Source organism: Lutjanus erythropterus, chromosome 15 (genome assembly GCF_056507025.1).
Source record: "Lutjanus erythropterus isolate fLutEry1 chromosome 15, fLutEry1.hap2, whole genome shotgun sequence".
NCBI lineage: Eukaryota > Metazoa > Chordata > Actinopteri > Lutjaniformes > Lutjanidae > Lutjanus > Lutjanus erythropterus.
This window is the reverse complement of record NC_139331.1, coordinates 5,349,545-5,367,677: the sequence shown is the minus strand read 5'-3', so window position 1 is coordinate 5,367,677 and position 18,133 is coordinate 5,349,545. Positions and strand designations below refer to the sequence as shown.

General features: G+C 39.3%; 1 protein-coding gene across 1 annotated transcript in view; it reads left to right on the top strand.

The window, feature by feature from the left end:
* The window catches only part of lrfn2b (leucine rich repeat and fibronectin type III domain containing 2b), a 244,637-nt gene that overhangs the window by 144,250 nt on the left and 82,254 nt on the right, over nucleotides 1-18,133 (top strand). The window contains exon 4 of the mRNA XM_084737953.1: nucleotides 3,281-3,380. The gene's annotated coding sequence lies outside the window, so the exon portion shown is untranslated. The remainder of the gene's footprint in view (nucleotides 1-3,280; nucleotides 3,381-18,133) is intronic.

Sequence of the window (18,133 nt, the reverse complement as noted above, 5' to 3'; positions counted from 1 at the left end):
CCGTGTCAGTGCATCTCATCGGCTTATTCTCCCAGACAGGATTTGCAGATATTGACACGAGGTCTGCCTGTGGTGCGGCTCTGTTCTCACCAAAGACGCAAAGCTGTTAAAAGAAGAGGGGGAAGAAAAAAAAACACCCCGCACCAATGCGGCACTCCCCGCTGCGTCCCGCGCCAGAGCGCCTGCCAGAGTAAAAAAATGATGACGGGCAAATCCCTTCCGAGGGCGTCCATCGGTCAAATTCACCTTCCATGAACTCAGAGGGCTGGGTTGGAAACAGATCACACACTGCAGCTAAAAGGAAACACATTCCCTCTGCTGGAACTGAAGCTAAACGTAGCGCTGTAATTCACTCTGAATGGGAACATGTGCTAAGTAGCTCAAATGTAAAATGTGTGTATTAGCTGTAAATGCCAGCGCAGTAAGAAGCAAAAGTCATCGCCATTCATCTCCGCCCCCAGCACAGCTTCACTGGAGACTAGTTACGGTGACACTGGTGTTACAGGAACTGATCTCAGGAGGGTTTTCCTGCACTGGAGCTGCTTTTACTCTATTAATCATAACTGGACAGGAGGCTATTTGAGCAGAACATCTAATTTTTCTTTCGCTACATTTCCTCAAGTGTGTGGTGGAGCGGAGTGAGAACTTTCCGAGTCCGTCTGTCTGTCTGTCTTTTTGTGCGTGCAAGGACGTTAATGAGTTCTCACTTGTCATATGTGTGTCAGTCAGTGCCGCAGGTGTGTGATGCCGCACACACAGGGGATCGGGGGAAGGGCTGGAGGGGGACATGTCAAAGTCTCTCTAGATGTGGTTCTGTTACCATCTCACCAACGTAGTGCAGTTAAGAGAAGAGAGTTGGTAACACACTTGAAGAAATGCAGTAAGTTTAACACAGTTTCTCTGCAGGTCGCAGTAGTTCTATATTTGGCTGCTGTAAGAACAGAAATATGGAACTCCTGTAACCGTTAAACCTCTGAAACCATTTCTCAAAGCTTACAGGACTTTCCAAGCAGCCAATGTTTTCACTGTTTTAGAACTCTTACAAATTAAACCTATGACTTTGTGCTGTCAAGAGCCAAAAGTGAGCATTGAATCAGGTTCAGCACCAGGTCCTTGGTTTTGTTTTCTTATCCTTGGATCTTCCCCTCTGCACAAAGTGGCGCACAGTGCAGCGAAACGACACATCCTCAGACCTAAACGCCAGAATAGGTTGATTGTCATTTAGTCCCAAAACAACATATATTACTGGTGGGGAGTAACAGCAGCATCAGGCTTACAAGACCTTAACTACTTTACAAAAGTCACATGACATAACTTAGGGTTAAGGTTTAGGTAATAAAACTGCTTGGTTACTATTCACGTGACAAAACCTAGTTTACATTGTAAAACAGCCACAGTTTGGCACAAAAAGTATTTGGTAAGGGTTAGGAAAAGACTGTGTTTTGTGTTGTGTAATTGTTCACCTGAATGGACGTTGTAGTAGGGGCTTAGGGGGCATCACAGCAGAGTTCCAGGATGTAGAGTGCAGGATGTCACAAGTTGTTGTAATGAATTTATGTTGCTGGTAATAAGTCATACTGATTTCCCATGAGCCACAATGATAGCCCAACAGTTTGGCTTAAAATAACTATGTACATATATGTGACATGACGGAAATGGTGTGACAGATGTCACATCCATAACGAAATTTTAAATTACTCAAAACTTTTTCTTCCACACAGGACTCAAACCCTGGTCTCCTGGGTGAAAGTTCTGTGCTTGTTTGAGTCATTCATCCAACCCACTTCCTCCCTCCAAATGCAGGCTCCTTATACTTCTCCTGTCATACTTACTACATCCACTAGGGGCGCCGCCTAACAATAACCCGACATATCAGTAGGAATAAGCAGATTTTTACTTTTGACCAACATGCACATTTTTCTGGTGAGGTCAGGTTGGCCCATTGTTGTGCCCCTCTGTGTGCCTATGGGTATGATGGTCTTAAAAAGAGGTGTGGTCAGGCACATCACTGGAGCATGGCTGTCTTGTGGCGATAGAAAGCGACAGCACCATGGACCAACAAAAACATTCTCCAAAGTCAGTGGCACAGTATTTAAAGACTATTTAAAGAGTGCATTATTCAAAGGATAAAATGCACATACATAAGTGGGTTCACAGTGTGTACTCTCTTCTTCTAGGACACTGCAGTTAATGTGCAGGTCATAAAATAGGGCTTGATTACAGGTGAGTGAAATAGGGTGAAGTGTTTCTCTATTAAGAGACGCTGTGTGCATTTACGCACACCAGCTGTAATTTCATTGCTTGTTTAAATTCAACAGGATTGGTCAGGATCTGATGTTAACTAATGTGCTTCTACAGATTCAGAGAAATTGTTAGGGGTAAAGCAGAGTGTAAATATTCCATCACAGCCATCTAAAGATAATTTTCACTGTTTCCTCTGAAGAGTTTCCTTTATTCCGTCTGCTTATAACTACTACTGCTTGTTTGTTGTATTGATGCATGACTGTTCTCTTTAATGATTAACTTCAATGATTAGTGAGCCTGCTTTCAGTCAATTTAAGTGTAATGCTGCTGTTCCTTTTACATAAATGTGCATAACATCTCTCTTAATAGGGAGATGCTTCACTGATAAATTTGAAAACAAATCTGGAAAAACAAATCATACACCAACCTGCTGCATTTTCTCAAGTGTATTGTCAAATATTTTGGTGAAAATAGTTTCAAAAATTAGATGAATTGAAAAGTTTGTGCATGCACACGACTGTTACAGTGCAACCTTGAGGTCAATTCTGGTGTAAAAGTTTTGGCTGACTAGTGGATGCAAATTTTGAAGAGTTTTCATCTCATGTTTTTCTGCTGCATGAACACTATCGATACTAATGGGAAAAATAAAGGGGTCTGCACAGACAGATGCTGCTTAGACCCCTAAATAGAGCAACATTTTTTGAAAAATATGCTCAACTGCTGTCTTTACGAGGGTGAGATGAGAAGACTGATATCAGTGTCATGTCTGTGTGTTATGTATGGAGCCTGTGGTCTGGAGTCAGTCACAGACTATTCCTTTCAAATCACTTTGGTACAGTTTAAAAAACTGGTCAGCAGTTTTGTGAAGTCATATGAAATAAATGAGCTAAACCATGTAAAACCTCCAGTATGTGCTCCTTTGAGCCCTGTATGTGTTTCTGCAGGGTGCTTGTTAGAGCCTGCAGGTCTGACTGTGGCTCTTTGTGTGACAGAGCGTGTCTCAGCTGACGGTGTGCTGTCATCCTGTGTTCTCCAGGTCGTCTGTTTCTGCTGGTGTGGGAGTGAGAGACGTGGAGGCTGTGATTAGCGGGCTGAGCCCGTGAGTGAACCTATGGCAGAGAGACAGCACAGTGCAGGTAAGAACTGCCAGCAACACAGAGAGGCAAACACACAATCTGTGGCCAACTGCAACACAACAAAACAGGACAAAGTGTATAAGGACATACCTGGGGAGGGAGCCTTCTGTTGCAGATCACAGTTCAACATGACTCACTATCTAAAGCCTGCCTGCAGCCCTCTGAGGCTTACAGTAAACACTGCAGGAATGAACAACACAGATTATTATAGTGATGATGTTCTCAGTAGAACCAGACTGATACTGATCCAAATCACATGCTAATCTTTTTACTTTTACTGTGTATTGCAGCTGCCTGTGCAGAGTACATACTGTTGCATGCAGTATGCATACGGTTGGGACATATACAGTCTTAGCACAGTATTTTGAAGTAAAAACAAAGTAATATGCAATCTGGAATGTAGCTAATGAGCTATCATCTGTCTGCTGGTGTTCAGTTGATGTGATGTATTTTCCACTGCACAGACAATTGTGGGTAATAAAAGCCAGAAAAGCAAGCTGGTTTGCATAGACATATGTGCATAGACGCCACAGAGACTGCTTCAGCTTGTTGCTGTGTCATCGATATTGTTGCCATTTTCGTTAGGTCAAGACTGACCTGTAAACAAATCTGTGTAAATGGAGGTAAAAAGGACAACAACGTTTATTCCTCAACCAGTCTCAATGAGTGATGGTATATTCAAGGTTCATGACCTAGAAAACAAATACAAAACTTTTCTTTCTTTTTCTATGTAGATCATAACCCCTTAAATACAACACCGCTCAACAAAAATAGCAGCAACATTGACAGCAATCCAAAAGCCAATGCAGCATCTAGGTATATATGTGTCCATGGTTAGCATGCTGCAAAATGCAAGTGGATGCATTAGGACATCCTGGCATTCTGCACTTAATATCTGGTCATACTAAATCTTTTTCTGGCATACTAAATGTTGTGGTAGTAAGGTTCTTGGACCCAGAGTGTGTTTGACTATACTAGTTGGTCTGTGAGGCTGTACTGAGGCATAGTGGTGCTCTTAGCTAAATGCTAATGTCAGCATATTAACATTCAGACAGGTACAATGCTAATGCTGCTGTTTACCAGGTATAATATGTATCATGTTCACCCATAGACTTCTTATAGAGCTAGACAAGGCTTTGCCCCATAGCTGTGCTGCCAGTTTTTCCTAGTGGCCACTCATGGTGTTGCAGCAAATAATTCTCCATGAGCCCAAAAAGCATTTTCCCCCATAGGCCACCATTATAAAGAGACATTTGTAAAACTGTTGACAAGTCAGTAATGACTCTTTCTATTATTACATTGTGATCCAGGCTTATTTTGTTACAGGCTTATTTTGTTACTTACAGAACACTGATGCTAGTTTTTGCAGATATTTATTCATCATTATTTTTATTATTAATGAAACTATTGGCCAGATGATGGCACTAGATAGGTCAGAGGATCACAAGTTTTTACAATACATTCTGAGGGGAGCATGACTTAGAGATGCAATGATTGATTAATCACCAACCATGATTTTTGGACTCTTGGTTGGACAAATGAAGCAGTTTAAAGACATTATTTTGGGCTCAATTGTGATGAGCAATTTATAATTTAATGACATTTTATAGACTAAATCAATTGTGAAAATAATCTGCAGGTTAATCAGTGATGACAGCACTTGTTAGTTTAAACCTTAGCATGAATATGCTCATAAGACTTCATAGTTCTCTGCATGTTGATGTATTTGTTTAGTATGAGTTGCGAGTTTGGCTAGTTGTTTGTTCTGGGGGAAAGATCAGGAGGCACCAAAATGCAGACAAATGGTCTGCAGTATTGGGACCTTTGGGTGGACTCTAATCCAAACCTAATGGCAGTAAAAGCTGAAATGATTGAGATAATTTGCCTGAACTTCATAAAATTGATTCTGTTTAGGATTTTATGTTTTGTCGTCTATTTTTTAATAATCTAATGGCTGTGAATCAAACAGTAGAGCACAATTCCTATATTTCTCTGGCACACTGCCATGTTGGGCTGAGCCTGCTGAGCCGGGATTGACCCTGGGTGCTCTCCCTCTGATTGGCAGGGCTGAGCCCAGGGTGGACAGTAGAGATACATGACTTCTGATTGCTGAGGCCGACACACGCGTCCAAAAAGCTGCAGCAAAAAGAGCACATGGGTGAAATGGAAGTAGTAGGGAACCAATATTGTCTTCAGGCCGTAGGAACAAACACGAGAGGCTGCAGCTTTTGTACTTCATATAAATCAATGTTTGCAAAAAGCTCTGTGCCCGTGTCAGAGGCTGGAAAACTTTCTCGATATTTTAAACTACATCAGGCAGTCCTCCTGAGATACTGAGCTATTTGGAGAAGTCCTAATTTCCACTCGAACTCACCATGAGTATATTCTTGTCGCCTCCTCTCCTATCTAAATTTATTTCTCTTAAATTGTACTCTCTGCTGCTGTATTTAAGTCGAGCTAAAACAGCTCACGTGCAAGTAAGAGCATAAGGAATAGAAATGAAGATGATTCATGTAAAGACGTATTTGAGCCGTGGAGCTGGAGCACGTTCAGAGGAGCTGATACATGTGTTGAGAGCCAAGATCTATCAGGACTGCGGGAGCTGCGAGGGGGTTCATCATTCTTCAAGCTAATCCACAGATGTCCTTAGGAGTGACAGATGCTGGACTTTAAAGGCATTGACAGCAGATGCCTCTTTCATCCACAGAGGGCAGCCATGCATCACCTTCCAGCCCTCGCACAGCAAATCAATCTGTAGCAACCAGGTAGGACAGGAGGCCACTGAGAGCAGCGCAGTCAGATAACAGAGTCAATAGAAGGACGCTGAATGCACCGCACATTCACCGGAGGTGTCCTTCTGTGCATCACAAAGCATTAATGACTTCAAATGTGCATGCGTGTGTGACTTTTGTGTTTCCTTTGGTGTAGCAGTGACAGCTTTAGTAGTCACAGTCCATTCTGAACAGTAAAAACAGGGAAATTTATTTCCTTTTCTGACCAAAATTGCTATTTAAATTCTCTGTATTGGGTGTTATAAAGAATTAACAGAGACTTGTTATGGTAGTGAACTGCTGCCACACCAGGAGATCAAAATCACATTATAACTTGAAAAGTTTATTGCAATAACAAGAAGATTAAAACAAGATATTATGTTACTATTGTGTTATTACAACATATAAACATTTCACATTTAACAGTACTTTTCTTATTATAACAATATAGTATTTATATACTATTTACACCAGAAAATGAAAAATGTCCTCATGGTATAACACGAAAAGTTTCATGTTATTATGTGACGACTGATATTATTATCACATTTTAACAAGAGAAACAAAATTTATGACATGGCCTTGTTAAATTCTCAGTTCTGATTGGTCAGTTGTAGCAAGGTCTGTTATTTCTGTAAAGCAGACTGTTGCTATGAAAAACATGTAGTTGCTATGGATACATTTTTCATCATAGACTCTGGAGGAGCAATAAAATAATTTCAAGACCCTTCCACTTCATGTCGGGGTCCTGCAGCACCCTTTTGGGATTTATTTAAACGTGAAACATCTCATGTTGTAACATGATAACTTGGCATTATAAGAATTTATTACATGGCTTTGTTGAATACTCAATTCTGATTGGACAGCATTCTAAGGTCTGTTATTTCTGTAAAACAGACCGTTGTTATGAAGAACAGACTGTTGCTATGGACACAGGTCAGATCATATACTCTGAAGGAACAATAAAATCATTGTCAAATCACAGAAATCAATTAATAATTAGTATTTTGTGTCAAATTATTGAGATTTTTGGTATGCAACCATGTAACAACCACAATAATGTACAGTGAGTAGATCACTATTGTGAAATAAAGCTGTAAAATCATTTTAAAATGAATATTTTGCATCACATAAATATGTTCCAAACATTTTTTTTAATTAAGTAGCCATGTAATGAGCAGGATAATATACAGTAAGCATGTTGTTATTGTGAAATAAACCCCTTCAGGATGATTCAAGACCCCTCCACTTTGTGTCAGGATCCTGCATCATCCTGTCATGATTTATTTCACAATAACGACCTGCTCACTGTACATTATCCCTTACATAAAACAATATAAAAGTGATATTATAATGTGGAATGTTTTATATTATAACAAAAAGTTAGAACAAGTGTTACAACAAGATAAACAGAATGTTGATATAACAAGAAAAGTTTCTTGTTATAATGTTGTATTAATGTGGCAATATCTTGTTATGTAACATGAAAAACATCTTGTTATAACAAACATTTCATATTATCATGTGATACTGATGATTTTTTCTTTTTCTGGCTTGGCAACAAATACTTCTACCCTTTTTCAACAGGAGAAAAAAATACAATAATAATAATAATAATAATAATAATAATAATAATGATAATAATAATAATAATAATAATGTTAGTCACTGTTGTGGACTCCCAGCATTCTGTTTCTTTCTCAGAAGTCATCTGGAGAAATAACAACTTACAGATAACCTAGCTGGACCTCTACAGAGAAATGACATTTGAGATAATACATACGTACCTGTGCTTGGTATGGAACTTATTTTGAAAAACAGTGTGGCCTTCAAAGTTTTGATATTGGCATGACAACACCAACTAATATGTTGACATTTCTACAATGTAACAGCTTGAGCTAACATTTATGACTCACATGAAACCCCAGTCTCCTGTATTAACATTCATGATGTTTGGAGTAAATATAATTAGTGTATGAATCATCTTCACTGGTAACATTTTGTCTGGTCCACAAAGTGTAATGTCTTCACACATCAAACAAGTCAGATAAGATAATTTAATAAGACAATGAAGACGAGGTTCCCGTCCTACGTCCTACCAGGCTACTAAAAGTAAAGGTCCCCACACATGATCAGTGGTAAAACTCCTTTGTGCTGGCTGTGCCTTTCAAATCGCGACCAATGAGATAACAGCTGTATGTGACGACGCAGCCAGAAGCAACTGTAGAATTACGGAAGTGACACAAGCAGAGGAGGGAGATACTGATGGACGAGTCTTGAAGAGAATCCCAGAAAGATCTTGCAAGAGTGATCGTTTTAACATTTGTACAACATACAAAAAGAACAAACAAAGCTTGCAAATCTTGTGAGAGTTTTGCAAATCGAGGACGTGACCGAAGTGTTCCAGTGTTCTTCAAACTGTGTAACGCAACATTAAAAACACACCACGATCTCACCAGTAAACATTATCCACGGCAAAATGAAATGTCAGGGCTATGAGATTTGTGAATCATACGGTTTATGAACTAAGCTAATTCCAGTGCTAAAGATAGCTTCACCGTTTGTATACTGGGCAGACAACTCCTCCTCCAAGCTCCGAGGCTTCTGTCTTTGTGCCTGACAAACAAGAGTCATCCTCGTTATCCATTTAAAGTAAATGTAGGTTATATTTAGCCCTGTAAACAAATGACTGATGCTTTTAAAATCTTTTTTAAGAGTCTTTCCTCAGTGTTGTGGGTGTTGTTTTATCTGAACTTCACTTAAAGCCATGCAGGAAATAAACACTTGTGTCTGGTGCCAAGAATCTCTCAACCAGCATTATTTTAAAGGCTAAACTTCTTTTGTCTAAATATACTAGTCTTTTAGCAGCCCGACGTTGGTGTTCAGTTTCAGATCTCTTTAAAAGCAACAGGGGAGCGTTCACGGCCGAGTTGTGCATTTTCTCTGAGGCCAATGAAATTTCCTATAGACAGGATTTCATGTTTTTTTTTTTCCCTCAGTCACATTCTTTCAGGCCCGGTCCTCTTATCCCTAAAGAGCCTGAGCAGCCATTGCAGCTGAGTGGATCAATCTGAGAATTGGCCGTGAAATTTGGAGCGTTCCCAGGCTGAAATCCTTCTGATTACATTTCACGGATAATGTGAAGATTTTAACGCCGTTCACTGAGTGTACACAATCTCCGGCACACCTTCCCCAAGTATTGAGTTGCATCCCCTCATGAAAAAAGAAAAAAAAAAAAAAGACTCCACTGGCTTCAGGCTTCAGAACTCTTTTCAAATCACCTTTCAGTTCATCCGCAGCTCCCACTCAGGACTGATGCAAATGGGGTGATGAAATCAATCAAGGATCAGAGGTTACTTTTGCACTCACTCACGCAGTCAATTTCATTTACGGGCCAACTTTTCTTAATACTCTGCTGCTTTCTTCATTCCGAAGTTTATCCAGTTTATCAGGCCTGATACTGTGGTAATGATATAATAAGAAGAAACTTCTGTGACTAATAGAACTGTTTAAAACACTGTAGAAACTCACTAGTTGATTATTTTTAGTTAAAATCTTGATTTACCAAAGTTACGGATCTCAAGCCCATTGCACAAAAGTGATTTTTCAAACACCGGTTACATGCAGATCACAAATTCTATCATCATGTTTCACCAATCTCACAAATTGCCAACTTGGTCTCTTCAATCTGTGTACAAATAACACTACTTTATACTTTTAAATAGCGTGCAGTGCAGATTCGAGAATCAAAGGTTGTGCGCCAGTGATGCGCCAATCTTGTCATATGTATTTGTGTGGTTTCAGGTGGCTTTCATCGTCACGGTAACTTTCATTGTGGCTAAAGTGAAACATGTTCATTTTGGTTAGGTTAATGCACAAAACTAAATTGGCTGTGTTTGACAAAAGAGAGTGGTTTGGGTTTGAATAAGTATTTTAGTTACATACGCAAATTCATGGCTGAAGACATTGACTTGTTATTCCGTGAGATCTGGCTGAAATTACAGACACATTTACAATCCTACAGGAGACTATTCTCATATGTCTGGCTTTAGAGAGGGTCTTTAGTGTTGTTTGTGAATTTCACATCCACTGTAGTCTTCCCTACATTGCTGGAAGGGGAGGGTGAGATGGACGGTATTCAGTCGGTTGCCATCTACAACCTCATCTCTAAATCCCACTAAATCCTACACACAGATACTTCGAAAACAATGTCATGTCGCAAATCACAGTTCTCAAGTTGCAAATTTAGTATCTGCACCTTGCCTTATGTGTGAAACCTCAGGATGTGTCACCTAGTCTGATATTTTGCTCAAGGAAACAGAACCCTTTCTCTCACATTAAAAGCCCCTGAAACGTGTTTAGGTCAAGGGAAAGGCTTCAATCTCTGGAGCCCATTCGATCAAATTTGTCCGGTTTGATCAGTGTTTGCTACTAACAAAAAAAAAACTAATGTGAAATTTCCACCTAATGCATGAGCATGCAAGATCCCTGCAGGGCACATGAATTTATCTTCAATCCACGGAAACATTACTTGCAAATCATTTTTGTGAAATGGGCCCCTGGATTTGATTCTAAAAAGTGAAGCTCTCACTTTTCCCTGTGCTACTCGGTCTCCTTTTGATTCAGGGCTTAATAACTTCATTTGTGGTTCGTGCAAGTGGCATATTCCTCTAATGAGGCAATCGAAAGAGAAATTTGACACATTCCATTCACAGATTTCTGTGATTTTTGGAGGATATTTGTCTGCTAGTGATTGGACATTTGCTTAGAATCTAATACATTAGTTTTCCATCATTATAATGCAGGACTTTTTTTTCCAACACAAATTCTTGTTTGAAGCTCAGTAGCACAGCCTCCTAAGAAGATTGAAAGGTTGCAGATCCTTATATTAAACATTAATCAAAGTATATCTACAAATATCAAAGTGCTTTTTTCTTACACTTGTTTTTTTTTTTTGCACAGGCTGTCCTGCTCTGATGTGCATAAATATTCTGGGGGCAATGCTAAATACATGACAGCTCCAATAGAATAAAACTGACCCCTGCGTGCATTCTTCAAAAACCCATGTAGCTTTAAACACCCTTGCTTTCTATGACCGGGCTTATATTAAGCTGGCGTGTCACCCTTCATACCTGTTTAAGAGCAAGACGAGTGACAAGCGAATCTCAGCAACATGGACTCCTACTGCTTAGTCTGATGCAGTGTTTGGTTCACTGGTAAGCTGATTCAGTTTGTCAGGTGGTATTACGGCTGTCGGCCTTCATGCTGCCGACTATCATCTCCCAGAATCAGAGGGGCTGTAGCAATCTCAGCTCTCGTAGATCAAAGTCAGCCCTCCCACCCCCCGAGGGCGGGGCAAACCTCGCCGTGGCCTAAAAGGCAGAGCACCACGGGCGGCACAGAGGGGTCAGAGATCAGGGATCAGCTCTCTGCTCATCAGGAAGCTCGAGTAATGCTCAGCCCAGAGAGTGACAGACAGAGGGGACACCAGAGCCATGTGAGGACTATCACTGTCCATATAAAGTACATGGATTTAACAGCTGTTCTACTCACAGATCTTCCCATTAAATTGCCCCCCCTCTTTGTCCAGTTTTTTAGTTAATAAAATGAGTTCAAAAGGCAAAGGAACCTTACTGCAAACACCATGCTGTAATAAAATATAATACAGTGTTTGTTTTGTTCCACCCACTGTCAGGTGTTTTTATTAATTTGTCCACCCTTTGTACGAAAAAGTCAGCATCTGTGGTAAAGCTATCCATACTAAGAGACGAAATATAATCTTTTAAAGGACAAATAAATTAGACAGGCCTGCCTTATTGCAATCAAATACAAAGCAATGTTTAAAGTTTGCAAAAAGTCGAAATGTTGAGAATAAGAACAAAATGTAGAGAATAAAGTTGAAATGCTGAGAATAAAGTCAAATTGTCAAGAATTAAGTTGAAATGTTGGAAAAAAAACAAAATGTTGATGTAAAGTGTGTCAAAATGTAACAAGATAATGGACCCAAAAATGCAGACAGTGAAACAGGAAATAGTTCAAATGCATTATATTAAGTAACCAAAGGAAGCAAAGCTTACATAAATGCAGTAAGGCATTAACCAGAGTCCAGAAAAACAAAAGAATCCACAAAAGGTAAACCACAAAAACAGTCCATGAAAACAAGAGACAGGTCCAACAAGAGGACAAACCAGGAGAAGGAAGGATGAGACAGAGGGCAACAACAAACTGACAATAAAACAGAGAAACATGGACTAAATAGACAAGGAACTAATCAGACACAGGTGGACAGACAGGTGAAACCAATAGCAATTAAAAAGAGCAGGAAAAGGATAAAGACAGGAAGTAAAGACAAGACACAAGAGGGAAGACCAGGACTATAAAATAAAACAGGAAATAACCAAGAAAACCCCAAACCATGACAAATAAAGAAGAAATGTTGACAGCAAAGATGAAATGTTGAAAATAAAGTTGAAATGTTGAGAACATAGTTGAAATGTTGACAGTAACACAGAAATGTTGCTAATAAAGACAAAAGGTTGGGAATAAAGAGGAAATGCTGACAATAAAGCTGAAATATAGTGGATAAAGTTGAAGAGTTGAGAATAAATAAAAAATATTGCGAGTAAAGTTGAAATCTCAAAAATAAAGACAAACTGTCAAGAATAAAGATGAAATGCTGAAAATAAAGTAATGCTGACAGTAAGGCCAAAATGTTGATAATAAAGACAAAAGGTTGGGAATAAAGAGGAAATGCTGACAATAATGTTGAAATATAGCAAGTAAAGTTGAAATTTTGAGAATAAAGAAACAAAATATGAAAAGTTGAGAACTGAAATGTTGAGAATTAAGACAAAATGTCAAGAGTAACAATGAAATGAGATAATACGATTCAATAAAGTTGAATCTTATACCCTTATACCTAGCCTTAATACTCTTCAGTTCTATCTGTGTTACCAGAGAGAAGATGTTTTATTTAATAAATAATTTGTTCATTAGACAGAAGAAAATACAGCACATTACAATGTTTGGTTTTTGCTCCATTCTGCTGTCATGAATTCCTGTTAATTTGTTTGGCCCCTGTATACTGAATCTCCTCACACCAGGCATGTACTCCTAATTTTCAGCCGATATTAAGTGTTAAAACTCTAATTAAATGCAATAAATTGGTCAAAATCGCACAGTATGTGTTAATTAAAAGAACTTAATGTCTCTCTAATGGGCTGATAGAGAGTTTCCTCACCTCCCCTCCAAAAATATCAGCTTCAACATCCCACGATAAGACTGTGAACCATGTCTAATAGCCTCAGCTCCTACTCTCCCCACTGAATCACACTGTAGTCTCCCACATCCTCCTCCTCTACTCACACTAATTTGCTCTCATCAGAAAAATTCCCCTCCACCTCGATCTTTATTATTTCTACCCTGTCTCAGAGTATTTCTGCCACATTTCTTTTCTAAGGACAAAGAAATAAGTTAGTGTGCAGTGCGAGTCTGAGAACAGACACAACAAACTACCTGTTTTGCTTTTAATATTGGCATTGAAACTTGTTGTACCTTTTAAGTAGCACGGGAGACAGAAATTCGTTATGTTAATATAATGAAGGCCAAGTCTTGGATTAAAAAGACGCTTTACTTGTGATATGTTGTGAGGGTTTTTTCTTCTCTGTGACATCCGTTTACTGTCACATATCAGTGCGAGTGATGCATGTCACACTCATTTGGTTGCAGTTTGACTAACTGAAAGAATAAAGTGTGAGTTGTAGGCTAAAATAAACGTTCACAGCAGATTGTATGTATAATGTTCCAAACTGTCAACAGCCACAGTCAACATGTTTCATTTCACTGATCAGAAGAACAGTTGGCAGCATCTGATGCAGAACATACATCATGTTATTATCTAACTTTGCACCGCACTTTACTTCAGCCTTCTGTTATGATGCAGAATAAAGACGCCACTGTTACAGGATGGTGAAAAAATAATGCAGTCTTTACTACAGACGATCAAAGAATAAGATCTGCATGCATTGTGTTTTACAAATTGGGCGTTAGCTGCTTGTTTGATTGTTATGAGGAACATACAGCCCTGATATAGAGACAGGATTGATCACCTGCATATAAAATGAGAGCACACATGAGAGCAGACTTTTTAATAGCGCCATATGTGGCCATTGCACTTGCAAAATTGAGTGCAGCAGTCCAAATAGTGAGTTGGAGCCACAGACTGTTTATTAAATAGGTTGCAAACCTGTTTCATATATGATCTATGATTGAAGGGTAGTTGTTTCTCCCCTGCCCCCTCCAGTCACAGTAGTCCATCCATCCACCTTCAACTGCTTATTCAGGTCGCGGAGGTAACAGTTCCAGCAGGGGACCCCAGACAGCTCTTACTGGGGGATCCTAAGGCATTCCCAGGCCAGGGTGGAGATATAATCCCACCACCTAGTCCTCGGTCTGCCACGTGGCCTCCTCCCAGCTGGACGCACCTCCCTAGGGAGGCAGCCAGGTGGCATCCTTATGAGATGCCCCAAACCACCTCAACTGGCTCCTTTCTACACAAAGGGGCAGCGGCTCTACTCCACGTCCCTTACGGATGACCGAGCTTCTCACCCTGTCCATAAGGGAGATACCAGCCACTCTCGTACTTTCAGTCATGACCCACCCATCACCATCAAACGAGCACTGACCAGTAGATTGAGAGCTTTTCTCTTCTGGCTAAGCTCTCTTGGTGTGGTAAAGTGAATGCAATGCTGCTCCCGCTGCTCCGATCACTCTGCTCCCTCACTTGGGGTAAGGACTCATTCCCTACATCGTAAACTGACAATAATAAGTGATGATAAGTCCTCCACTATAAGCTGATCAGCTATTTATAAGTATCAGTTGTCTTGACGATGAGTTAAGTGGCTGCCTGTCTCACTGCCTGCCAAACTCCATTAACATTTTGCACAATTTAACAGCTATCAACATCTACGCCTTCTGCAAGATTATTGATAATTTCTTACAACTCATAAACAGACACTAACTAATTTGGCAAAAATTTGAACACCAATTAATGTGAAATGGACATACAGAACAGTTATTCCAGTCCAGAAGAGACATTTCAAAAGGAGACACTGCAGCCATAGCATTCAAGTGAAGCAGGTATTTCAACTTAACATGTTTGCTTGGTCACTGATGACACATTGTGGGCATTTTAAGGTTTATTGCAGCAAATACATTATATTACATTATATTATTTCTCCTTTAATGTAACTATTTTATCTCTTTTATGTAAACTTATATAATAAATCTTGCAATGGAGGCCTGAACTAAAATCTCCCCCCCAAAAGTCATACTACTATTCCCTTAGTAAAAATTAAATAATTAAATTCCCCTTTACCCCCAATAATAATCATACAGTCCCAAAAGCAAGGGACAAACGGCATAAAACATGCATGAAATAACAAACAACATATCTTAAATGAGCAGTGTGTTGGATTTAGTGGCATCTAGTGGTGACTTTGCAGACTGCAACCAATGAGATTGTTTTGCCACTTCTGACAATGAGACAAACAGACTAATCAATCAAGGCAGCAGTGTACCAGCGGTAAAGTCATTATTTTTGTCAAAGGATATTTGCCTTCTGTAATGACAGCTCCCTGTCAGAAAAGAAAGGTAAAGCAGGCATGTTGTAGTTTTTAAGTCTGAGACTTTTTGTTTGTTACAACTTCAGACTAACTGAGAGCAAAGTATTTGTCTGTCTTCAGCTTTCTGATCACAAAGGAACACCTCATGTAGAATCTAAACTGACTGATGTTGACACATGCAAGTTAACAAACTGTGTCAGCATTTGTTTTTGTGTTGTTAAACAGGAAACATCACTTGACAGCATGTACAGATTTCTTTTGACGAGTCAGAATTGCTGAATAATTCAAGATTTCTACAAATATCTTCAACAACAAGTCCTACAAAAGACGTTGTTTGCACCTGCACTTTAGAATCAGACAGAAGCATCTTCTGATGTTGATTCCTTGGTTTATCCATCAGTATATATCATGCACAACAGACATAGCCAGATGAAAACTACATAAATGTAACAAGACCATACAGACATGGAGGAAAGTCAACCATGGAGAACGGGTGTCGTTGAGTTAGCTTAAAGTTACAAGGTGACGTCCTCAAATGTCTCTTTTTGTCCACAACCCAAAGATCTTCAGTTTACTGTCAGAGTGGAGCAAAGAAACCAGAAAATATTCACATTTGAGAAGCTAAAAACATAGAATTTGGACATTTTTTTCTTAAGAAATGATTCAAAACAATTAACGGATTATCTAAATAGTTGGCAATTAATTTTATAGTCGATTAATAATCAATTAATCCTTGCAGCGCTTGTTAGCTTTGCACAGACAGACAGTAGAAATGCCCTTCAGAAGGCAACCTTTTATTGGCTACTCTAAGTACATTTCAGAGCCTGTATTTTTCCACTTTTACTGAAGTAAACAAGCTGAATCCGTACTTCTACTTTCAGTAGAGTCTGTATTTCTACCTGTGTTAAGAATGTGTGTACTTTGCTACCTCTGACAATAACTCAAACAAACAGGACAGAGGCAGCTCCCATGTCCTGCAAGGTAAAATTACCAGTTTTGTCAATGGAGTTTGGTTGGTTTGCAGTGAGAATAACGGTGGTTTCCCACTGGAAAAGTCTGTCTGAAAGCAAGGTAAAGCAGTGAAAATACTCTAAATATAGTGAACACTTAAACTGATACAGAATTTCTAAAATATGACACCACAGCAGAACATTGCTTAGCTTCCTAAAGCAGTTCTGCTGCTTCTCCAAACTGGGGGCCTGACAGCTACCATCTACTGTAGGTAATACACTGACTACAGATAAGTACATCATACAACCACTTTTCAAATAATCTAAACTATCCCTTTAAGACCCTTCAGGCAGTTCCTCAGTGAGAGACTTTCAGTCAGTGTGCTTCTGTGAAGAGGATGTTAATATCAGTGTTAGTATCAGACTGAGGTGCTCTGTCAGAGTTAATTGGTACCACTTCTGAGGCTACAAACACAAATGGCTCTCTTCTCCAACACCAGCATCACGCAATGCAAACACTTAAATTATCGGGAGTGTACATCATTACCTCAAACGCCTCTTCAACGACAGCTTGTTACAAGAGACCGTCTTCTTATCAGCTTGTTGACTTGTATGCAGGGTACAATCCTGCTAGCAACTTAATGGGAATGTGAGGACAGTTCAACAGCAAACTCGAACACAGAGCGAATGAATTTTAGCAAATCAGCCTAAGCCTACTATCACACCACATTTAACACCTATTTTCACTTATACACAGTGACACAGATTGAGCAGAGTGGGTGTAATGACTTGATGTCATTTTAAACAAAGGATGGTGACTGAGCTGGTTTTACAAAGACAGACTTTGACTGTGGCTGAGATACAACAGATAGTCAGACTTCAGATAGATGTCTAAATATATTCATTGCATGCAGGAGTTTAGTTCTTGACTACCTTAAATAGGACTATGACACAATGAATTCTGGGTAAATTCAAAATAAGAAAAATGGCCGACCGATTGACTGCATCCAACCTTGGCAGAAAATATGTGTCTTTTGGCGGAACAGTTATTTTACTTACATTGTAACAACACCAAAGGAAAAAAAACTCTGATTTGGAAAAAATGTTGCATTGACAGGAAACAGTGGTGATCCCACCACTGAGAGGAGCGTCATTTCTGTATAGCAGAACGTTGCTATGTACGCTGTTCTGATCTGATCTGTCGTATCAATCTGCAGAAAGACATCTACACCCATTAGTTTTCTGTTGCTCCATCAGAAAAAAAAAGGAATATTTTTCCAATATCAATTTTAATATATTTCTTTTAATAATATATTAATTCTAATAATAATTCTAAACAGAACACAGTATGGGCCATGACTGTGAAATGTTCAGTTTAATGTGAATTATAATGCTAAGTAAGCTCATCT